Here is a 23,028-nt window from a genome sequence, read left to right as displayed (position 1 = left end):
ATTGACGCTTTGTATCTCAAGGAAGTTTGGGAAGTTACTTGGTTTAAAAAATTATCGAGCTTCAAAATTCGTATTTTCCCGGCCTATCTCTTGTGATTTCTCTGACTCGTGTAACCACCTTTTTCCTTGATATATTTTGTGGTAGTTATCTTGAAATTTTTGTTAGGATGGTTGGAACAAGAAGTTGAAAAAGGACCTCTGATATGGCTAAGAAGAAGGATGTCCCTAAGGAAGGTTCTGATGTTCAGATCACCCAACATGGGGTTCGGGTAAAGGGAATATCTTCCGAGAAGAGTGCCGATGGTCAAGCCGAAGGTGCTCAACCCAAAAAGACTCTCTCTTCCAGAGATAATGTCCTTGAAAAAATGAAATAGGTGAAGTTGACCCAAGAAAGACTGCTTTAACGATTCAAGATGTCACTGGGTCCGTCTCATCCTGTGATTCCTCCGAGATAGAAGATTGTGCTGACAAGACCAACAAGGAAAACGTTCCTTCCAAGGAACAAGAGTCCGCATCTCCGATTGAAGCTCCTCATGTGAGCATTAAAGGTATCACCGGTTCTGTACCTTCTTCTTTAGTTGATGAAAAAGAAAAGGAAATTGGGAATGTGAATTTGAGTAGTGGTGTTTCAGAACCTAGAAACTTGAATGAGGATAGTGTAGAAAGAAACTCTGACAACTTAGGATCTCTACTTGTTTCCACTGATCCTCCTCATGCTGATGTGATTAGTGGGATCCTTGGGTTATCCCACAATGTTACTGTTGACAATCCTGTTGTTGAAAAAGATGTTGCTCAAGATGTTGCTACTTCCGTTAGAGAAAGTGATGCTGTAAGGGATCTGCCTAGCGATGATGCTATGGAGACTGAAGAAAATGTAATGGTCTCGGAAAAAAGAAAAGAAACTGGTGATGATAAGAAAAATAAAAGTATTGCGAAGAAACCTGTGAAGAACAAAGAACCTGTGGAAGACGAGGAACCAGTTAAGTCCAAGGTTCCTAAGAAGAAGAAGAAGAAGAAGAAGAAGAAGAAGAAGAAGAAGAAGAAGAAGAAGATCAAACCTGTGAAGATGGGTTTGAAGAAGAAGAAGTTAAGAGAGAAACATGTTGAGAAAGAAGTCTTTGACATTTTGGAAGACATTGAGGAAGAAGCAGCTCATCCTGAGAGCCTGTCCTTGGCTACCAGAAGATCTGTTGGAGGCCAAAAACTTTCAAAAGATGTCCTTCATGCTATCCTTGATAACATCTCTTTTCACAAAGAAGATTGGGTTAGGAAATGGAGTTATGTTTATCACAGGACTTTGTTTCCTGAGAAGGATTTGTCTGAGGAAGCCTTGAAGATTGATGTGATCATGGAGCTGCTGCATGATGCCCAACTTCTCAAAACTGTCACGGGGATAGATCCTTACTACCCTAAACTAGTGAAGGAACTTGTGGTGAACCTGTCTGCTTCCATTGATCAGCCTCATAGCCTCCAGTTCAGTAGAGTTTAAGTCTGTGGCCACTGCTTTAATGTCTCCTCTTTTGCGATCAATGATTTCTTGGGTAGAGGGAAATTATCAAGGCTAATCTGGCCTGCCTTATCTACCAGATAGGTACGCGTGCTCCCTTTGATTTTGGAGAATTTGTTTTTGGACAATTAGTCAAACATGCCAAGTCATATTCCGTGAAGCTTCCTATTGGATTTTCATCTCTAATATCTGGAATGATGCTGGCTCAAAAGAGAGACCTTCTTAAGGCTGATGATATTTGTCACGACCCGTGACCTCTCGTCGCCGGTTCACGAGCCGCGACGATGGATTACGTCACAGATCACATATCAAGATATATCATATTAAACAGATACACAATTAAATAAATATAATAACCATAATACTTATATTAAACATAATACGATAATACATAAGTATTATAAGTGGTTATATGAAAAATCCGGGTAAATTTTTCGCGTTTTAACTTTAGGAATTAAAGCCTTATAGCAACTCTTATTTATACACAAGCTCCCGAAATTTAAGTATATATACAAGGGATAGTTTGGGGAGCATAGTTTAAACAGAGTTTTACAAAATACTTATATATAGTAATTTGATGCCGGGTGAGTTCTCATTAGCCCAAAGGTCAAGAGATACACGTTCTGTCTTCGTCTTCAGTTCTGTTATTCACATCGCCGCCTTGCCCTTCTCTACATTACCAAGGGTCATAAAACTATGAGTCGACTGACTCAGTAAGTGAGAGTCTAACTTAGAAAATAAAGCGACTAATGTTGTGTGATAACATGTGACTTGCAAACAAGCACATAAGAATGCATTGATGCAAATCTAACAAGTTCAAGAGCATGACTGGTGTGTGCACACTCTAACTAGTCCATGTCGTCTTTAAGGTGACACACATCCCCCGGTATAACCTCTAGAACGACAAGAGACCAGCCTTAGACTTCGAGCAGCAGTCGTCCGGCGGCCTAAGAGTTTTAACGTCTATCTGGGATCCACTAATGGTACCACCTCATTCGACGTCGTCGCAACCCCCATGCCCACATAGCCCGTCAAGGTGCATTCTTCAGGCCTTCATAGCCTAGAAACAAAGTCGGGTACGAATCTTGGTCGACTCCCCGAGATATGAGTACTCAGCGCCATCCCCCAGGCCCTCATAGCCCGTCAGGGTTCATTTGCTTTTGGTACCATCGACACATCAATTCTTTAGGGTTCGAGTACTCTGCAGCACTCAGAGTACATACCTATGCTACTTACAGGAGAGCGACTCGGGTTAAATCCCGAAAGAATTATGGTTTCCCTTTCATGCTCGTTAACTGTTTTAGATTGAAGACTCTGGACGTGACTCCCAGTACTTCTACCCTTAGCTCGAATCCGAGAGTCCAACATGCACTCCTGCCACCTCAGATCTAGTCAAACTCTATGATTAGCAGAGGGATCTAACAAAGTAGCAACGTGGCTGGTTCAAGTTAGCATTTAAACCTATGGGTATAAACCCAATTAAATTCTCCATAAAGAGTGGCTGAAGCCTCAATCTTTGGTGTTTGTATCTTTTAAGGCTTTTCCTACTCTTTATTATTATTAACATGTAAATGCACGTAAACATGATTATTCCCTTGGTAAATAGTTGACTTATATCTCCACACTTACCTGAAATAGTGCGACAGAAAGTTCGACGACTTCCAGCGATGTCTTGCTTTTCACGTTCTCTGAGATACTTGACACTTGTCGAAATGTCAAAAGAACTAGCATCCGAGATTAGAAGTCCGTTAGTTATTGGATTCGAGATTACTTGAAGAAGATAAGGTTCGCTGTCGGGAAAAGGTTCGAGTCGGTTCGGAATTCGAGTATTTAGTTTATTATTCTCCGGTTTTTCGGAAGTTAAACTTATTTAAGACCCACGATGATACAAAATAAAATTCAACAATATAATTATGAGTCTTAAATAATTTAATTAATCCGAATCAAAATAACCTGGAATTCCAAAACGAATAGTTAAATTAAATTCATAAACGTTTTTTTTTAATAAATAATCACAAATTATTTATTTAAATAAACGAAATAACTACCTAATGAATTTCACGATTTAATTCCGAGAATATTTAAACGCTATAAGCGATTAAAAGACTCACGAGTTAATCGAGCTTTACCTTCGATAACTCTTTTCTCGAACTTCAAATTCCGGTTCGTTGCTTTTGACTCTTCCGGTTCCTACTCATCCGTCTAAATCTGCAATTAAGTCGCGGAAATCCGATCATGAGTCAATTCCTCAAATTCCAAACTCACATGAATTCCGAAATCAAAATCCGACATCTCGACCCAAAACCCGAACCCAAACAAATCAAGCAACCCAACACGAATTTCAAATTCAAACATAACTTGTCATAAAATCCTTATTCGATTCCAATTTCTCAAATCAATTTCAAATCCAAATCATGCTAACCAATCCAGACCCGATCTTAATTTCTCAAGTCAAATCACACAGTTAGACCGAATCACACAGCCAAACTAGATCACACGGCCACACAAGTCACACGGCCACAACAACACACGGTCACAACAAATAATTCACCCAAACTTCGTCCAAAAAGCTCATAATTCCAACCAGCCATTTTCAATCAATATCCATTCATAAAACATGCTTAGAAACGTCTCAAAATCATCAAATAACACGCAAGAACAAAAAGCCCCAAATCAAAACCTAGTTCATGGTGATTTTCGGCCAAAATTCAATCCAAACCAAAAATTCGAACTCAATCATCCAAATCAAACTATATACATCACTAATAAGCTCAATGAACACTTAGATCCAAGCAATTTCACATAATTCATCCCGGAATCGAAAAACCCCCCAAAAATCCAACCATGAACCCTAGCTTCGAATCCAATTCAAGGAGAGAAAATTTCTTACCTCCAATCACGAAATCAGCTTCTCCGGTCCTCACTCACCCCTTCTCGGGTGGCCACTCTGCTCTGGCGTCCACACGACTCACGAAGACGTCATTTTCTCTCGGTCGGCGCACGCGGTGGAGAGAGCTCGGGTGAGAAAGATGGCGCTCGATTGTGAAGGAATGAAGAAGAAAAGGAAGGGTTATGATGTTGATGGTGAGGATCGGTGGTTATGAATGAAGCTAACATAATATTTTTTTTCTTTCTGCAGGTGTGGCTGGTGCGCGCGCGGGACAAGAGAAGAAGAAGAGAAGAAAAGAAAGAAAGAAGAAGAAGAAGAAAGAAAGAGAAGAGAGAGAGAGAGAGAGAGAGAGAGAGAGAGAGAGAGAGAGAGAGAGTGGCCGAAAGAGAGAGAGAGAAAGAAAGGGATAAGAATTCCACGTGGCAGCTTTTCATTGAGCCAAACGTCCACCTCTAAACAACCCCTCAACAAGTTTTTCTTTTACTCTCGTCCCTCACTTTGTTGCACTTAAGTCCTTTCAAAATAAAACCTCGAAATTTTGTCCTTAATTAATTAAAAATATTGTCGCACGAAAATGAACAACGATTATCTATACCTCGGGCGGTTCAATCCAAGGCCGGACCAAGTGATCGCACCCGGGCCAAAAGTGTGAACTCGAAAGTCTCAAGCTAGGTTTTCTCCGATCAACCCACCTCTCAGAGGAGGAGAGGGGTGAAGAGGAGGAGTGACCGTGCCTTTGTGGTGTAGGCTGCCTACGTACCCGTGTGTGGGATCAGGTCAGAACGTAGTTCAGGGCGTATGTAACGCAGAATGAGGCGCGGAGCCTAAGGGAGAGGCTGTTGTCAATGGTGCCCACAAGAAGAGTTGTAACCTTTATATTGTACATTTGATGTGATAAAGTCTCATGAAGACTCTTGCTTGTAATTGCTTATTCATTAATAAAAAGTTGAAACGTTCATTCATTCTTCCGTGTCCGTTTGAAGCTTTATGATAACACATTAGTCTTTAGTCCATAAACAAACTAAACAACTTACGAAGAGACAAATGTAGATTTGCATGAACAAACTCTTCGTAGTTTGCTTAAAACGATATATTCGCAATCTAAGGGTCAAAGGACTATTGACCTCAGTACGATTGTTAGAAGAATCTATGATGTCTGGTTATGAGGCATTGAGAGTTGGAGACTCTATAGTTCTTCTAGGTATCTTCCGAAGGTACTGAATTGACCAGTGCACTTCTAGAGACAAGATAAGAACAAACCATTTAACCTCTTATGTCTCGAAGTCACTACGTATGAATTGCATCGTGCTTTTCTTAATCCTGAAATGAGTCATGCCATTTCGCAGCTTACGTATTCTCATTTGAGAAAGTTAGAGTTTAGACTCACTATGTGATTCCGAACAGGGCCTATTGGTGAAATACTAAGTTGTGAGAATGTCATTAGTAACTTTGTGAAGTTCTCATAGATATGGAATTCATGTACAAGATTGCTGAAATGCAATGTATATCACCTCATGCTTTGTTCCTTGGAGTGTGAATAAATAAACTGGCCAGTGTTCAAATTGAGTCTTGACTCTTTTGGATGAAACAATGTGACTTGTTAGCTCCTTGTCAATACATTGTTTCTAACTTATTCACAAGCGACAAAGGAGTTGAGGACATAACAGCTAGAAGGGTAAAATGGTAATTTTGTAAATCCCGACTAGCTGATGATATTCATGAAGGGTAAACACTTATAATATTCTGTGGATCCACTCATTACAATTAGGGTGAATTCTTGAGTAGAAAATAAATTCATTTGAACCGAGAGATTTTCAGTGTCAACTCTTTAGTGGAGTCAGTTGACATTAAGCTAAACTTGGAAAAGGTTTGTGAACTTTTGAGTCCAAGTATTTTAGCTCAAGCTTTGTTCATTTGGATCCATAAGGTCACTATCACGAATCACATCGATTAGGAATAGTTAAACTGGAAGCTAAGTCAAAACAAGAACGAAAATTGTCAAAAGGGTATTTTTGTCTTTTGAGACATAGGATGAAATGAATGTCAATAAATTTTTTGACAATGTCATTTAATGACTCAATGACACTCGGCCATGACTTGATCATTGGGCCTTGTGGATTAATTTCATTTCATAAGAATTTTATTGAAAATTCTTAATGGGCCTTTCTCATGTTGTCATGAACAAATGAAGAAGCTTCTAGAAGCTCCTTCTAGAGACATGTCGGGCGCCTACCACCCAAGAGAAAGAGATAATTTTTTTTGCATAAATGTATCAAGATATTTGCCAAAAGAAAAAGAGGAAACAAATTTCCTATGCAAGGCAATAGGAATTTCGGCCAAGAGAGAGTCAAAGGCAAGGCATGGAACAAAATAAGAAACAAATCCAAGGCTTATTGAAGCCTATGTTGGCCGAGTATCTCAAGAGGAAAAAAGGGAAATTGGCTCATGAATATGTGATATTCTTTAGAAGAGGAAACTACCTTATTGAAGGTGAGACCTCTCCTATAAATAGGAGCCTCATTCTTCTCATTTCATTCATTCCACATAAGTTAGAGATTGAGAGCCTCTATCTCTAGACCTTGTGGCCGACTCCTCTCTCTCTCTCTATAGTCAATTTCGTTTTATTATTTTGGCACCTAGGTCCTCATTTGACCTAGTGTTTAGCTCTGCGATTTCAAGACTCGTTCTTAAGTCGTAGTGTTTAAAAGTGCCTACACACTAATTCCTTTTATTTCGAGTGATTTAGTGATAGAAACTTTCGTGGTTGCTCGAGTTACCGAGGAAAGAAAGAGAGACGTGCTGCGAGGGAGACGAACGCTTTCAACCTTCCGAAGGCTCATCAACGTTCAAGCTTCTAAAGAGGTTAGTAAATTTATTATGCGCATAATAGTTTTATTTACATGTGCTTGCTCTTTGTCTAGGTTAGTAAAAACTATTTTACTTGTAAAAGAAAATTTTTAAAATTCCGCCGCTTAAAGAAGCGTTAAACTTTTTCTTAAACCTTAGATCAATTCCAACAAATGGTATCAGAGCTATGGTCAAAGATATGCATGTACATGTATTTAAAAATATGAGCTTGAAAATCGTTTTCGAAAGTTTACTAATTTTGTGACAAGTTAGAATTGTTATCTTAGATTTTTTTTTTTTAATTTATTGCTCTTGCCTTTAAATTAAAAATCATGTTGTTTTTCTATGAGTTTGGGATGTTATTAAAACACATTAGAATCAGTTCTAAATTTTTTTAATTTTTTATATTGAAAAACGTGTTTTAAAGGTTTGAGAAATTTCGAGTAATTTTGTGACTAGTTATATTGTCTTGCTAGTATCTTTTATTTACTTGAATCGTTTTATGCATGTTGTTATTTCTTTTATACCATGTTATTACCTTGCTAATAAAACACAAATAAAAGCTTTAACAACCTTCATAAAACGTTCCGTTACACTCGATTCTTTTTCGCACCTAAAAAGGACCAAGCTTTAATTATTTCTTTTTCTTCGAGCTGGAGTAAAACCCGCAGTAAAAGTGGCATAACTCTCTGCTCAGAAATAGAAATTTAACGATTCTTGAATGAAATTAAAGCTCTGTCTGTCCTCTGTCCAATGCCACCGGTTTCAGGTCAAGAGAACATAGGAGCCGCCAGTTATGGCGATTTTACTCCGAAGTGCGCGGCTGTTCCGAAAGTCCAGTTTTTTAGAATTCCTGATTTTTAGCCCCACTACCATGAGTTATAGAATTCTAATGAGAAAAATTTGTTGAGCAAAAATATTTTTCATAAGACTATAAACATGATGTGTAAGATTAAAATGTTTTGTTTTTTGAAAGTTTAATTGAAATTGAATTTTTACAAAACTAGTTTGAATTTTGAAAATCCGTTTTCATTTTCAAACATGAAAATATTTTGTCATCTCCAAATCAAATAAATTTTCAAAATGTTTTCAAAACTATATCTATATCACATATGTTCAAAATCTATATGCTCTTGAAAATTTGAGTGGGAGGTCTCCTTGTAGACAAGCCAAAAAATAAAAAGATGTGTCATCTCAAACTTTCAAGTGTTCGAGTGAGTTGAAGTTCACACTTCCCTCATGCACTTTCCCGAAATAGAAAATAGGAAAAGATCCGAGTATGTCCCTTGTGCTTTTATCCACTAACACTGCTCTGAACATGAAGATCTAGGATTCTCTTCTAGTTGTCCGCTCTGTCGCTCTCTAACTAGGAAATCTGTTTCCGAACTTATAAGAGCCGATGAACCAACTCCAAAAACTAAGTGGGAGGTATATTCTTTAAATCTGATATATGCCTCATTTTATTCTTTAATCCAGCAATTTCTTCCAATAGATATGTCTTTTTTTTTCTCAGTTCTATGTTTGTTTAAGAATCCATGTTATTGAATCTAAGTTTTCCTTCATTCATAACAGTGTCTATGTTTATAGTTCATCATAAGAAATCTTATGATTGACTTGATTAGGTCAGTTTTATTTTTTGAAACTGATTAAATAGGCGAGTTTACCTGGTTTGAACTTTGAAGGCAATAAGAAGAGTTAATAAACGAATTCATGAAGACCATCAAATTATCTGGTTCGGCAAGTTTTATCTCTTTCTTTTAGGGTTTGAATATTTTCTATTTTTTATTTCTCTGAATCAGGATTTAAAATTGTTACTCAATTCAAGTATTTGGTTCACTCCCTCTTTGATTTTTTGCTCGTTTTTTGGTTTGGTTTCATAATATATTTCAAACATCTGGTTTGATTTGAAGCATGGCTTCTATAATGTTCGATCGTAAGTTTCTTCGGGGTTTTACTCATTTTCATTTCACTTTGACAGATTTAGAGGGTTAAGGTTATTCTTGGTACTCTTGCAATAGCTAAATTTGGAGGTAGAGAATGACACTTTTGACTAATATTGTGTGGTTTTTTTATTCTGGAATTATTTAGTTGTGCCTTCTGATTTTGTATTTTTGGCGATTCTTGATAAAACTATTCCTTTTCATTCTTGATATGCTATTCCTTAGTGCAAGCCATTATTGGTGAAGCCGAAGTGGCCTCCGGTGAGGGCGTCGATTGCCTGCGGTACAGTCAAGCTCCGCCAACTCCAACTTCAAAAGTGCCGTCCAAAATTCTATTATCAGCGATATAAAGGTCTGTAATTTTATTCTCTATGGTTATGGGATGCATTATGAAATCTAGATTGATTTCGCGGTTTAGCTCGAATTTTGAAATTGATTCAATAGTTTAGTCTAGGTGACTCTTATGAAATCATTATTTTGAAAACATCAGGTGACAAATCAATTTTTTTTCTTTCTATTTTGTAAAATGAATTGTCGTTTAATGTTTTCTTGCGCATGCCTAAAACCCTGAATTCTTTGATATCTATATAAAATATTATAAGTAAGAATCCGAAATCACTGTTCATAAGGTTTTTATCCAATTATAATAAGACACGTGAGCTTTATTTTTTTTTTCTTTTTTGTTTTGTATTTTGTACGCTCAGTAACCACGTTGTGCGTTTTTTTGTTTTTTATTTTATTTTTTATATTGGCTTAACTGCTTTGAATAATTTACACGCGAACGAGGAGTTACCACCTCTGAAGCGATTTCTTCTTGGTTGAAATGTCGTCTTTTTTTCTCTGTATCCCAAATAGAAACCAAATAAATAAAAAAAAACGCAGACAAGCGGAAAAGAAAAGAAGAAAGAAAAAAGTTGCGCCACATCCCATTTTCCTCATTACCGTGTCTGAGAGTTTTTCCGATTATCGCACATCGGCTATCGCGGACTCGCTGCACTACTCTAGATTGAAATCCGTGTTCTGCTTTTAACTTCGCAAAGGCATCGGTAAGCTTTGCAGAAATCGTTTTTTTTTTTTTGTAAGAGTACTTTGATTTGGGCTGGTCGTTTATGTTAAATACAAAGACGCGATTTGGACAAATGACTCTGGTTTGGGATTTTTTTGTCTGGCAATTCAATCTGCGATATTCTCTTTCTTCTTTCTGGAATCGCTTCTTTCCAGAGACCATTGTTGAATAAGAAAAGAAAGAAAAAATACGCCATCTCTTCTTGCTGAGATTTTGTTTATGGAATTGTTTCAATCTCGTTTTTTTTTTGGAATCGCTTCTTTCTAGAGACCATTGTAGAAAAAAATGCTAGGAAGAGCAACAAAGTAGAAAGAAGAGAACCGGCCGAGAAGAGAGTGAGGGGGTTAAACAGAGAAGAAGAGTAACCACGCCAGAGTTCGTCGCGTATCAAGGTAAGAAAGCCTTGTTTCGCGTCTCTCTCTATATATATAGCTGAGAAATGTGTACGTAATTATATGAACTCGTGGTGTTTGGTTTAAGTAAGGAGTTCTTTGTTTGGGGTATTAGGTCGAAGAGAGCATATGCAAGTTTGCGAAGAAGGTCTGACTCTGTCGCAGATCAGAGTGATTCTCGGTGACTCGCACGGTACCGCTTAGGTCAGAAGTGTCACCGGAAGCAAGTTCCTTCGAATCCACAAGGCTAACGGTAATATATCTCCTCAATTTAATCCACCTTTTTTTTTATTTCTTATTACGAATTAAGTTTCTGAAACCTTAGGCTTTAGATACATTTTGGGGTTAGTTGCTTAGAGCTAATCGTTTCCAATGTTTTTGGTAGATAGTGTGAGGATTTCATATTTTGTGTGAAAATGGAATTGGTAATGCCTTTTGATGTTTAGTTTAATAATATGATTTTAGATAGAATGTAAATAATGAAAAATCATGTGAAAGAAATTCGAAACAGAGACTTTAAAAACATATAGTAAAAAGTTGAAAGGAGAAAAAAAAAAGTGAATAAACCAGACATTGTAGCTCTTTTCAAATCGGTCCATGACGTAGAACCATAGAGTCCTGCCGAGAATCATGCCAAAGATGATTCGAACGTACGCCCACGCTTGGAAACGAAGAACCCCCATTTTCCCTTGCTTTTACGGATTAAATCCTTGAATTCCTTTGGAAAATAAATAGGAGTTCTGATTATATCCCCATAGTGTTAATTGGCGGTTTGGTTCTCTCTCCCCTTGCAAGCAAGGGTGAGCTTTCTACACCAAATAAAAGATATAGAAAAGTGAGACTTTCATAGAAACACTAGGGTATAGCTTCTGTACAACATTTTGAGTAATTTTCTGTGAGAGCGCGTCCGCAGGTATATATGAGCCACAAGGAATAAATGTCCCGGAGCCAATCCAAACAGTGTGTACCCGATGGGGCAGCGATCCCTTTTGCCTGGGCTCATATTCCAATGTTGCAGTAGGGGCATCTGGAGATGACTATGATATTTTAGCAGAAAGCGTGGGAGATGGAAGGTTGTTCTTCGCTGGGGAAGCAACTACCCGACGATACCCTGCAACAATGCATGACGCTTTTCTCACCGGCCTCAGAGAAGCTGCAAATATGGCCCAGCATGCTAACGCGCGATTGCTGAGGATCAAAATCGGCAGGAATCCGCCAAAAAATGCCCATGCTTGTGCCTCTCTTCTCGCAGATTTGTTTCAAGAGCCCGATCTGGAATTCGGGAGCTTTTTCGTGATCTTCGGTCGAAAGAATGCGGATCCGAAATCCACAGCAATCTTAAGGGTGACATTCAACGAATTGCCACCAAAGAGAGCTCACGAAGGTTCGAATCCGGACCAACAACATTCAAACAAGTTGCTTTTTCAGCAGCTTTAGTCCCATTTCAACCAGCAACAACGGCTACACGTTTACACTTTGTTGTCGAGGCAGCAAGCCCTAGAGCTTAGAGAAGTTAGAGGGGGCGATGAGATGAGATTGAACTTCCTCACTGAAAAAATTGGAGTAAAACTGGTGGGACGAAAAGGTTTAGGGGCCAATGTTGATTCTGTTATTGCCTCCATTAAAGCCCAGAGAGGAAATCGGAAGACCTCTACAACTTCGTTGGCCCTAAAGACTGGTGAGCAGTTGGTTTCGAAACTAATCACTACCTTTCTCTATTTTGGCTTCGTTGGCCCTAAACTCTGTTATTGCCTTTAAATCAATTTTAGTTGTTACATTTCTCTGTGAATTTGAATAAGCTATTTTCTTTGCAAAGGTACATCAAAACTTAAAGCTGGCAATTTGACAAGGAAGTTGCAAACAACCACAATCTTCGATTACTGAACTGGGGATACTGGTTGACGAAGTCAAGAGCCTTCGCCACTATTTTGACGAGTTAAGCTTCGTATTTATTCCCCGAAGGTGACATGTACCTGCTAACAAGCTTGCTAAATTCCCTTGTAACCTGGATTGAATATACTCCTCCTTGGTTGTACTGTGATATTCTGCTAAATTTGCCCAAGTAATAGAAGTTGATAAAAAAAAATTATTTAAGTGTGTTTAAGTAACTTGTTTGTGTTTTTTTTTTTTAACGAATGTGGTGATGACGGCTTGAAGTCTTTTTGCTTGAAATTCTTTTGATCTCCTCTTTGTAATTTCATTATTTTGTTTCATTCTAATTGATGTTAAATGTTATAAACGATCTATTCCTTCAAAAATGACATTGAGAATTTGACATTAATTTGTTAATTAGGTTTTAGCATGCTCTCGCATCATTTTGGTGTAGCAGCATGGTGGAGGCCGTCAAGCTCATATGGCTTTGCTAAAAAAAAATAGACCATGATCGAAAACTCCAGGGACGGAGATTCAGAATCAAGTTTTCCTTTTCGATTCGAGTTTTTCCTTTTCTATGATTATTCTGAAATATTTTACTTCCACAATCACGGATATATTAACTTCATATTTTATTTTTCAGTTGACATCTATCTTGATGAATCTAAAAAAAACTCTTTAACAAAAAATATTAAGAACCCCATAACATTGTTTTTTATGTTAATTTACAAATTAATATCTATAGTTACCATGTGCTACACACGTGTTACATAAAAAAATAAGCAAGGATATCACCGCTCTCAAGATATAAAGGTTAATCAATACAGAAAATTAATCAAGATCACAAGGAACTGAAGGTTAATCATGATAAAAAAAATCAAGAAACGAAGAATAATAGTCAAGATTTTTTTTTTTCCGATTTGCGTTTTATTCATTTCTATTCCTATTATCTCTTACTTAATTTGAATTTTTTTTCTTTTCTATTTCTATTTCTATTATGAAATATTTTACTCGCACGGTCATATATAGTACAATTTCATATTATTTTTCAATTGAATTTACTTTGATGAATATTCGTAAAACTCTTTAACAAGATGTATTAAGAAGCCATAACATTATTTTAAAATAAATTTACCAGTTCATATTTATAGTCACCACGTGTTAAGCACGTATTACATCCTAGTGTATATATATTTGTTTTGAAATCAACAATTTAAAGCATGAGGGTTCCTTCGAAGGTCAGGACATTCACATGGAGCTTTGTGAATGAAAGTCTTCCGACCTTCGCTGTCCTTGCCAACTGAGGTATTCCTTGTTCTCGAATATGTCTGTTCTGCTTTTCATTGAAAACCACGTACAAACACATGCTTTTTTGAAATGCAAAAGGTTCATGAGATCTATCTTCCACAACTGATTTCATCCTTCGACAGGTATGACTAAGCGCAAGTTCATGTTCTCTAGATGGCCATCATTCTCGAAGGAAGAAAGGATCAGTTTTGCATCCATATATTTTCTCATGTGGCGTTCCAGAAATGGCAAGGTCCACGGCTCTGCCGATCCTCATCTAGATAGTATTCCATAAGCGACGGGTGTGTGGATTTTGGAATTCCATAAGGCTTGGCGCAGACCGCCTAAAAACGCGAGAGGGCTCTCAGAGACTAAAAAAAAGTGGGTCCCACCACGTTGGGTAACTTAAACTAAACGCAACGCTTCTATACCAAACAATGGCATGGGGACTGATTTTGGTGGGGTTGTTCAGGACAATTCTAGGACAGTCATTTGGGGTCGTTCATTTCTGAGTGCATTGCTCTTCGAGAGGGTCTACTCTTTTCCAAGACTAATGGGCTCAAGATTGCTATGGTGGATAGTGATTGTATCCTTCCGGTCAATGCCACTAATAGCTCCAACGCCTCTGTGGTGGTTGCATCCATTATCCTTGACATCCGCTGGCTCTTGGAAGACGTGGGAGGTGGAACATGCGGCTTTATTTTTGGGGAAGGGAATTTTTTGGCCCTCGTACTCTCACCAAAGAAGCTTTTATTTACCATAACTCAGTTTGTTGGTTAATTGAGTATCCGTTGTGCATTGAGTTCTCCTTAGCATCCGATTGTGTTGCTAATTCTTAATGACAAATTACTCATTAAAAAAACAAATCAAAATTAGGTGTAACACTATTCATTTGGTGTAAAAATTACACAAAATATTTAAGCATTATTTTAATTAATTCATAATCCATAATTAAAGGAACATATTTTTGTTCATCCAAGTTTAATCAATATGTTTTGATCTGTTTGGAGTATTATTCATAATTAAAATAAATTTCTTCAATACCACTTAAATATAGCCGATATTTTTTTAAAAAATTCTATAGCTATCAAAACCAAATTAAGTCGATAATTAATGACAATAATTTATAGATATCAAACCAAATTAATCCGATAATTAAAAGATACTACTGTTGTCGCTTGTGTTTGAACAACGATTTAGAGACTCAAACGGTTTGACCCAAGGCCTGACTAATTCATCTCGTTCGAGCCTAGGTGTCTTGAACGCGGTATCCCGAGTCTATTCTCAACGGTGAAGTGCCCTTCGCGCTTCTAAAGGTATCATAAAAGTTAGAGGAAATAAGACACAATCAAAGGATAATAGAGGCGTCGTCTGTATTTAACTCTCCAACGGTCAACATTAGTTGGATTGAGGTAAAAAAAAAATAGTGCATTTTGGTGAGTTTGAGTGTTTACAGAGAAATTTGAGTGAAAAAAGCTTCCACGATGTTTAAGCAGCGTGTCGAGACTCCAATTCCGATTACTTGAGTAATGGGACAAGGTCTATATTGATAGACTTTGGGAGACATGCCTCTAGAGCTCCTATGAGCCCGAGACATGCCCGCCGACCATGTCGACGAGACTCGGCCGGCCACTGACATCATGGCCGTCGACCGGTCGGCATGTTGCTGCACGCGAACTTGTTGGCCGAGAGTCGGGGGCCAGATGGGCCGAGGGGCTCGTGCCCGTTCGGCCACAAGCCGGCTTGGAAGCCAGGGGTCCTGCTATGGAGTATGGGCCGACGACTGGGTGACTTGGAGGCCGAGGGGTCGGTGTCTATGCAATTTGCGTTTCCTGATGAGCCCAGAAAAAGAAAGAGAAAAAGGTTATTACTTCTCCATCCTTTTCCACCTATCTCTTTTTTACTTTAGTTTTTTTGCACGTGTAATTTTCTCCCTCTCTACGCCGACAATTTCGAGCCGAATGGGTCCCCATGACGAAGGTCCTGAGGTTGACGACTAGAGGAAACGAAACCTTAATCTTAAATGGTATAGATGAAGACAGAAAGGAAGGTTGAGGGCTATCTGACAGTCTCCTTAAAGTGTTATTGCTCTCAACCAGGTCCTTGAATCACGACCAATCATCTCCCAAGATATAACGGCAGACAAGACGAGCTATGACACCACAACGCTCGGCTTCGGCGAACAAAAATCATGGCCAAAATTCTATCATTGTACTACAATGGAAAATAAACAATTTCGGATGGAGAGAGAAAGCTAGGAACTCTTGGTTTGATGTGTTCTCGAATGAGATCTCAAGCCTTCTTATATAGGCAAGGCTAGGGAAGGTTTCAAGCTTAAAGCATTAAGGCATGACCACACCTTAATTTAGCATTAAAATGGATGTTACAACCGTTTAAAATTACATGCTATGATGTAAAACGCACATGATAAATTCTGTTGGAATCGATCTAGGGTTTAAGAAAAAGTTTAACGCTTCGTTAAGCGGCGGAATTTTAAAAATTTTCTTTTTAAGTAAAACTAGTTTTTACTAACCTAGACAAGAGCATATGCATGTAAATAAAAACTAATATGAGCTATAAAAGTTACTAACCTTTTTGATGCTTGAACGTTGATGAGCCTTTGGAAGGTTGGCAACGTTCGTCTCCCCTCGCAGCACGTCTCTTTATTCTTTCCTCGGGAACTCGAGCAACCACGATAGTTTCTATCACTAAATCACTCGAAAAGAAGGAATTAGTGAGTGGGCACTTTTAAACACTACGACTTGAGAACGAGTCTCGAAGTCGCAGAGCTAAAGACTAGGTCGAGTGAGGACCTAGGTGCCAAGACAAGAGAAAACCGAAAATAAACTAGAGAGAGAGAAGAGGACTTCGGCCAAGTTCTAGAGAGAGAGTCTCTCAAATCTCTTAAACTTGGATGAATGAATTGTGAGGAAATGAGGCTCCTATTTATAGGAGAGGTCTCACCTTCAATAAGGTAGTTTCCTCTTCTATAGAATATCACATATTCATGAGCAAAAATCCTTCATTTCCCATTCCATGTTGGGCGCCCAAGGCTGCCTCCTAGAGGCTAGGATTTGTTTCCTTTTTTTGTTCCTTGGCTTTCCCTTTTCTCACTTGGCCGAATTTCCTACAAGCATGTGTGGGAAATTTGTTTCCTCTTTTTCTTTTGGCAAGTATCTAAATACATTTATGCACAAAATAAACTCTCTTTCCTTGGGTATTATGGGCGCCCATTTCACTTCTAGAAGGAGCTTCTAGAAGCTTCTTCATTTATTCATGAGAACATGAAAAAGGCCCATTAAGAGTTTTCAATAAAATTCTTATGAAATGAAATTAATTCACAAGGCCCAATGATCAAGTCATGGCCGAGTGAAACATGTCATAAAATGACCTTGTCAAAAAATTTATTGACATTCATTTCATCCTTTGTCTCAAAAGACAAAAATACCCTTTTAACTATTTTCGTTCTTGTTTTGGCTTAGCTTCCAGTTTAACTATTCCTATCGATGTGATTCGTGACAGTGACCTCATGGACCCAAATGAACAAAGCTTTAGCTAAACACTTGGACTCAAAAGTTCACAAACCTTTTCCAAGTTTAGCTTAATGTCAACTGACTCCACTAAAGAGCTGACACTGAAAATCTCTCGGTTCAAATGAATTTATTTTCTACTCAAGAATTCGACCTAATTATGATGAGCGGATCCACTGAATATTATCTATGTTTACCCTTCATGAATGTCATCAGCTAGTCGGGATTTACTAAATTACCATTTTACCCTTCTAGCTGTTATTTCCTCAACTCCTTTGTCGCTTGTGAATAAGTTAGAAACAATGTATTGACGAGGAGCTAACAAGTCACATTGTTTCATCCAAAAGAGTCAGGACTCAATTTGGACACTGGCCAGTTCATTTATTCACACTCCAAGGAACAAAGCATGAGGTGACATACATTGCATTTCAGCAATCTTGTACATGAATTCCATGACCTAGATGCTTGCTTTAGTCCATAAATGGATTTAAGCAACTCACAAACCTTGGTCTCTTGACCTTTATCCACGAAACCGTCTGGTTGAGCCATGTAAATGCGCTCGTCAAGATTGCCATTCTGAAAGGCTGTCTTGACATCCATTTGCCAGATCTCATAGTCGAGAGCTGCAGCTATGGATAGGAGTATGCGGATGGATTTAAGCATCGCGACTGGCGAGAAGGTTTCTTCATAGTCAATCCCTTCTTGTTGGGTATAACCCTTCGCCACAAGTCGTGCTTTGAACGTCTCGACGTTCCCATCAGGACCCCTTTTCTTCTTGTATATCCACTTACACCCTACGGGTTTAATCCCTTCAGGAAGGTCTACAAGTTTCCAGACTTTGTTGACATACATCGAGTGCATTTCAACTTTCATGGCGTCAAGCCAAAGGTTTGATTCAGAACAAGCCATCGCTGGGCTATAGGAAACAGGGTCATCCATGTCGGAGACGGGTACAAGAGAGTCTCCATCAGACATGTACCTGTCAGGCTTTTGAGTAGCCCTCCCACTACGTCGAAGTACTACTTGACGAGATTCTGATGAGTTAGGTTGTGTTTCAGTTGGGGTAAGAACAGTTCTTACAGATGAGGTAGAAGCTTCCTCACCCAACTTTTCTTCAAGCACAATTTTGCTTCTAGGTTTCGCATCCTTCATGAAGTCCTCCTCAAGGAAACGAGCATTCGTGCTAACGAAAGTCTTATCGTCCTCGGGACTATAGAAAATGAAACCTTTGGTTTCCTTCGGATATCCTACAAACAGGCACAATTCTGACCTACTAGCCAACTTGCTAGTCTTTTGCCTCAGCACGTGTGCAGGGCAACCCCAAATTCGGATGCGGCCAAGATTCACTTTACGGCCAGTCCATCTCTCATAAGGAGTACCAGGAACCGTTTTAGACGGAACTTGGTTCAGAATGTAGGCGGCTGTTTCGAGGGCATATCCCCAAAAGGAAAGCGGGAGTGATGAGTAACTCATCATTGATCTAACCATCTCCATAAGAGTTCGGTTTCTTCTCTCTGACACTCCGTTTTGTTGAGGTGTGCCAGGTGCGGTAAGCTGAGAAGCGATACCTTCTTCTTTAAGAAAGTCATCGAACTCTCCAGACATATACTCACCACCTCGATCAGATCGAAGGGTTTTGATCACTTTGCCAGTTTGCTTTTCCACTAAAGCCCTAAAGACCTTAAATACGTTAAAGGTCTCAGATTTGTGTTTGAGCAAATAGACAAACCCATATCGTGAGTAATCATCGGTGAAGGTAATGAAGTATTCATATCCCCCACGTGCCTGTTGGCAGAGCGGACCACATACATCAGAATGAATTAGTTCCAGCAACTCAGTGGCTCTTCGACCTTTATCAGAGAAAGGTCGCTTAGTCATTTTTCCTTCTATGCAGGATTCACAAGTAGGTAGTGAACCTATTGCAGAGGCTTGGAGTGGACCATCACTCACAAGTCTCTTAATCCTTTCTAGACTGATATGACCAAGTCTTAAGTGCCATAGGTGTGTTGATTTTGTTAGATCGGAGGATTCAGAAAGTTTGATCCTCTTTGGCTCCCTAATTAGATCATTATCTATTTCGGTGTCTAAAAGAGAAGGTTGAGTGGGATAGATGTAGAAAAGAGCATTCTTCATACATGCATCAGTGACGAAAGAATTAGAAAAAGAAATACGAATTCCATTCTTTATAAACTTTAAATAATAATCTTGCTCGAAAAGTTGAGCAACAGATACTAGGTTTTTCCCAAAGGAAGGAACATAATAAACATTATTCAAATTTAAAGTTCGATCTTCAAAAGATAGCGTCACGGATCCCACAGCCTTCGCAGACACCACGCTCTCATCACCCCACTTGAAGCAGAAGTCGCCATCCTCTAAGCTTTTGCTTTTCCTAAAACCAGTCAAGGAGCAGCAAATATGGTTAGTAGCAGCGGAGTCAATAATCCACGATGATACATTATCAGCTACTAAACAGGCTTCAGTAACAAGTACAATACCTTTAGCTTTGGTTTTGAGGTAGGCGGGACAGTTCCTACGCTAGTGACCAGGCTCGTTGCAGTGGTGGCACTTGTCTTTAGACTTGTCCACCTTCGGAGCCTTTGGCGCCTTCTTCTTCGTTTGAACCTTAGGTTGGTTCTTCTTCTCGGCGTTGCGAGGTCTCTTCTTAGATCCAGAGGTGGAGGCAGTAGCATGTACTTCTCCTTGAGCCCTCTTTTTCTTAGTGAGTGCCTCAGCGGTTTGAAGTTCCTTCATGAGCTCGGTAACAATGTACTTCAACTTGTTCATGGAATAATTCAATTTGAAGGTATCAAAGGTTTCGGGGAGAGTTTCCAAGATCATATCTATTTTAGTCTCCCCATCAATCTCAGATCCAAGAATCTCCATCTCGTTGAGATAGCTAATGATCAGCATCATATGATCTCTAACGGGAGTTCCAGCCTTCATACGACAGTTCATGAATTGTCGGACCGCTTGTTGCCTAGCTTGACGTCCTTGCCCTCCAAACATCTCATGGAGATTGTAGAGCATATCGGTGGCAGTTTCGAAATCACGATGTTGTTGTTGCAACACATTGTTCATCGATGCCAAAATATAGCATCTCGCAATCTCATCGGATCTAAGCCAGGCCGCCAGGACGTCTTTCTCCTCTTGCGTCGAATCATCATTCGTTTGAGGACAGGGGGTGGTGAGAACCCATTTGTGCTTGTCGACAGTAAGGACTATGTCGAGGTTACGTTTCCAGTCGACGTAATTGTCGCCTTCGAGTTTATTCGAGGAAAGAATTGTTGAGAGAGGGTTGAGAGACATATTGCCTATAACAGTTGAAACAAGTTTATGATTAGTCTTTGGTTTAGGATTTAAGTTTCATTAAGACTTTTGTAAAACCCAAAGGTGTTATAAACCAAACGATAATTTACTCCCTCAAGAGAAGGCCGCAAAAAATCTCCATTTATAAGTAAATGACACATCATTAATGCTAAGCCAAGATGTCAGTACATCATTTTGACTAGCCACCTTGTAAATTGGTTTGATCACTCATATCCTTTCGCAGAGCCTTAAGGAAGGATACTAGGGATTGAGCCTAAGTGTGCAACCAACCACTTAGTCCAAAAGATCAGCTTTGAAAAACAATCCCCCAAGGGGAGGCCTTGCCATCATTGCATCATTCTCGGACGTAGCTCATTGAGCAATGATCGAAGCAACAACGCCTTGGAGTACTCACATTTAAGTGAGGGTCGCAAGAGCGGCTCTTAGTCCCACGTTATTGCATCTTTCATTAGTGTTGGGGATCGCGGGTTACAAACAACGAGTATAACCCTCCCACTTAGTTTTTGGAGATGGTTCATCGACTCTTTTAAGTTCGGAAACAGATTTCCTAGTTAGAGAGCGACAGAGCGGACAACTAGAAGAGAATCCTAGATCGACATGTTCAGAGCAGTATTAGTGCATAAAGGCACAAGGGACATACTCGATCTTTTCCTATTTTCTATTTCGGGAAAGTGCGTGAGGGAAGTGTGAACTTCAACTCACTCGAACACTTGAAAGTTTGAGATTACACATCTTTTTATTTTTCGGTTTTGTCTACAAAGAGACCTCCCACTCAAAATTTCAAGAGCATATAGATTTTGAACATATGTGATATAGATATAGTTTTGAAAACATTTTGAAAATTTATTTGATTTGGATGACAAAATATTTTCAAGTTTGAAAGTGAAAACGGTTTTTCAAAATTCAAACTAGTTTTGTAAAAATTCAATTTCAATTAATCTTTCAAAAATCAAAACTTTTAATCTTTACACATCATGTTTATAATCATATGAAAAACATTTTTGCTCAAGAAAGTTTTCTCATTAGAGTTCTATAACTCATGGTAGTGGGGTTTGAAAATCCGGATTTCTAAAAAACTGGAGTTTCAGACAGCCGCGCACCTCGGAGTAAAATCGCCATAACTGGCGGCTCCGATGTCCTTTTGAGCCGAAACCGGTGGCATTGGACAGAGGACAGACAGAGCTTTAATTTGATTCAAGAATCATTAAATTTCGATTTCTGAGCAGAGAGTTATGCCGCTTTTAATGCGGGTTTACATTCCAGCTCGAAGAAAAAGAAATAAATTAAAGCTTTGTCCTTTTAGGTGCGAAAAAGAATCGAGTGTAACGGAACGTTTTATGAAGTTGTTTAAAGCTTTTATTTGTGTTTTATTAGCAGGGTAATAATATAAAAATAAAAGAAATAACAACATGCATAAAACGATTCAAGTAAATAAACGAAACTAGCAAGAAAATAAAACTAGTCACAAAATTTACTCGAAAAATCTCAAACCTTTAAAACACGTTTTTCAATATAAAAAATTAAAAACTTTTAGAACTGATTCTAATGTGTTTTAACATCATCCCAAACTCATAGAAAATCAACATGGTTTTTAATTTAAAGGCATGAGCAATAAATTAAGAAAAATCTAAGATTACAATTCTAACTTGTCACAAAATTAGTAAACTTTCGAAAACGATTTTCAAGCTCATAATTTAAAAACATGCACATGCATTCCTTTGACCATAGCTCTGATACCATTTGTTGGAATCGATCTAGGGTTTAAGAAAAAGTTTAACGCTTCGTTAAGCGGCGGAATTTTAAAAATTTTCTTTTTAAGTAAAACTAGTTTTTACTAACCTAGACAAGAGCATATGCATGTAAATAAAAACTAATATGAGCTATAAAAGTTACTAACCTTTTTGATGCTTGAACGTTGATGAGCCTTTGGAAGGTTGGCAACGTTCGTCTCCCCTCGCAGCACGTCTCTTTATTCTTTCCTCGGGAACTCGAGCAACCACGATAGTTTCTATCACTAAATCACTCGAAAAGAAGGAATTAGTGAGTGGGCACTTTTAAACACTACGACTTGAGAACGAGTCTCGAAGTCGCAGAGCTAAAGACTAGGTCGAGTGAGGACCTAGGTGCCAAGACAAGAGAAAACCGAAAATAAACTAGAGAGAGAGAGAAGAGGACTTCGGCCAAGTTCTAGAGAGAGAGTCTCTCAAATCTCTTAAACTTGGATGAATGAATTGTGAGGAAATGAGGCTCCTATTTATAGGAGAGGTCTCACCTTCAATAAGGTAGTTTCCTCTTCTATAGAATATCACATATTCATGAGCAAAAATCCTTCATTTCCCATTCCATGTTGGGCGCCCAAGGCTGCCTCCT

General features: G+C 38.6%; 1 long non-coding RNA gene across 3 annotated transcripts; it reads left to right on the top strand.

The window, feature by feature from the left end:
- The first annotated feature begins 8,820 nt into the window (after positions 1-8,820).
- LOC149402682 (uncharacterized) lies at positions 8,821-12,888 on the top strand. Of its 3 annotated transcripts, none has more exons than XR_016295989.1 (6): positions 8,821-9,274; positions 9,410-10,230; positions 10,518-10,642; positions 10,731-10,895; positions 11,556-12,320; positions 12,459-12,888. It is a non-coding gene; the product is annotated as an uncharacterized LOC149402682 (long non-coding RNA). The 3 variants fall into 3 exon arrangements; XR_016295990.1 differs by having other exon boundaries at positions 8,821-9,536; positions 10,067-10,230; positions 12,459-12,881; XR_016295988.1 differs by having other exon boundaries at positions 8,821-10,230; positions 12,459-12,880.
- Positions 12,889-23,028: the final 10,140 nt, after the last annotated feature.

The sequence above is a fragment of the Urtica dioica genome, chromosome 3 (assembly GCF_054948205.1).
Source record: "Urtica dioica subsp. dioica isolate 48M chromosome 3, U.dioica_male_clone48M_v1_H2, whole genome shotgun sequence".
In the NCBI taxonomy this organism is placed as follows: domain Eukaryota; kingdom Viridiplantae; phylum Streptophyta; class Magnoliopsida; order Rosales; family Urticaceae; genus Urtica; species Urtica dioica.
Note: the sequence above shows the minus strand (reverse complement) of the source record. Positions and strands in the feature narration are given on the sequence as shown.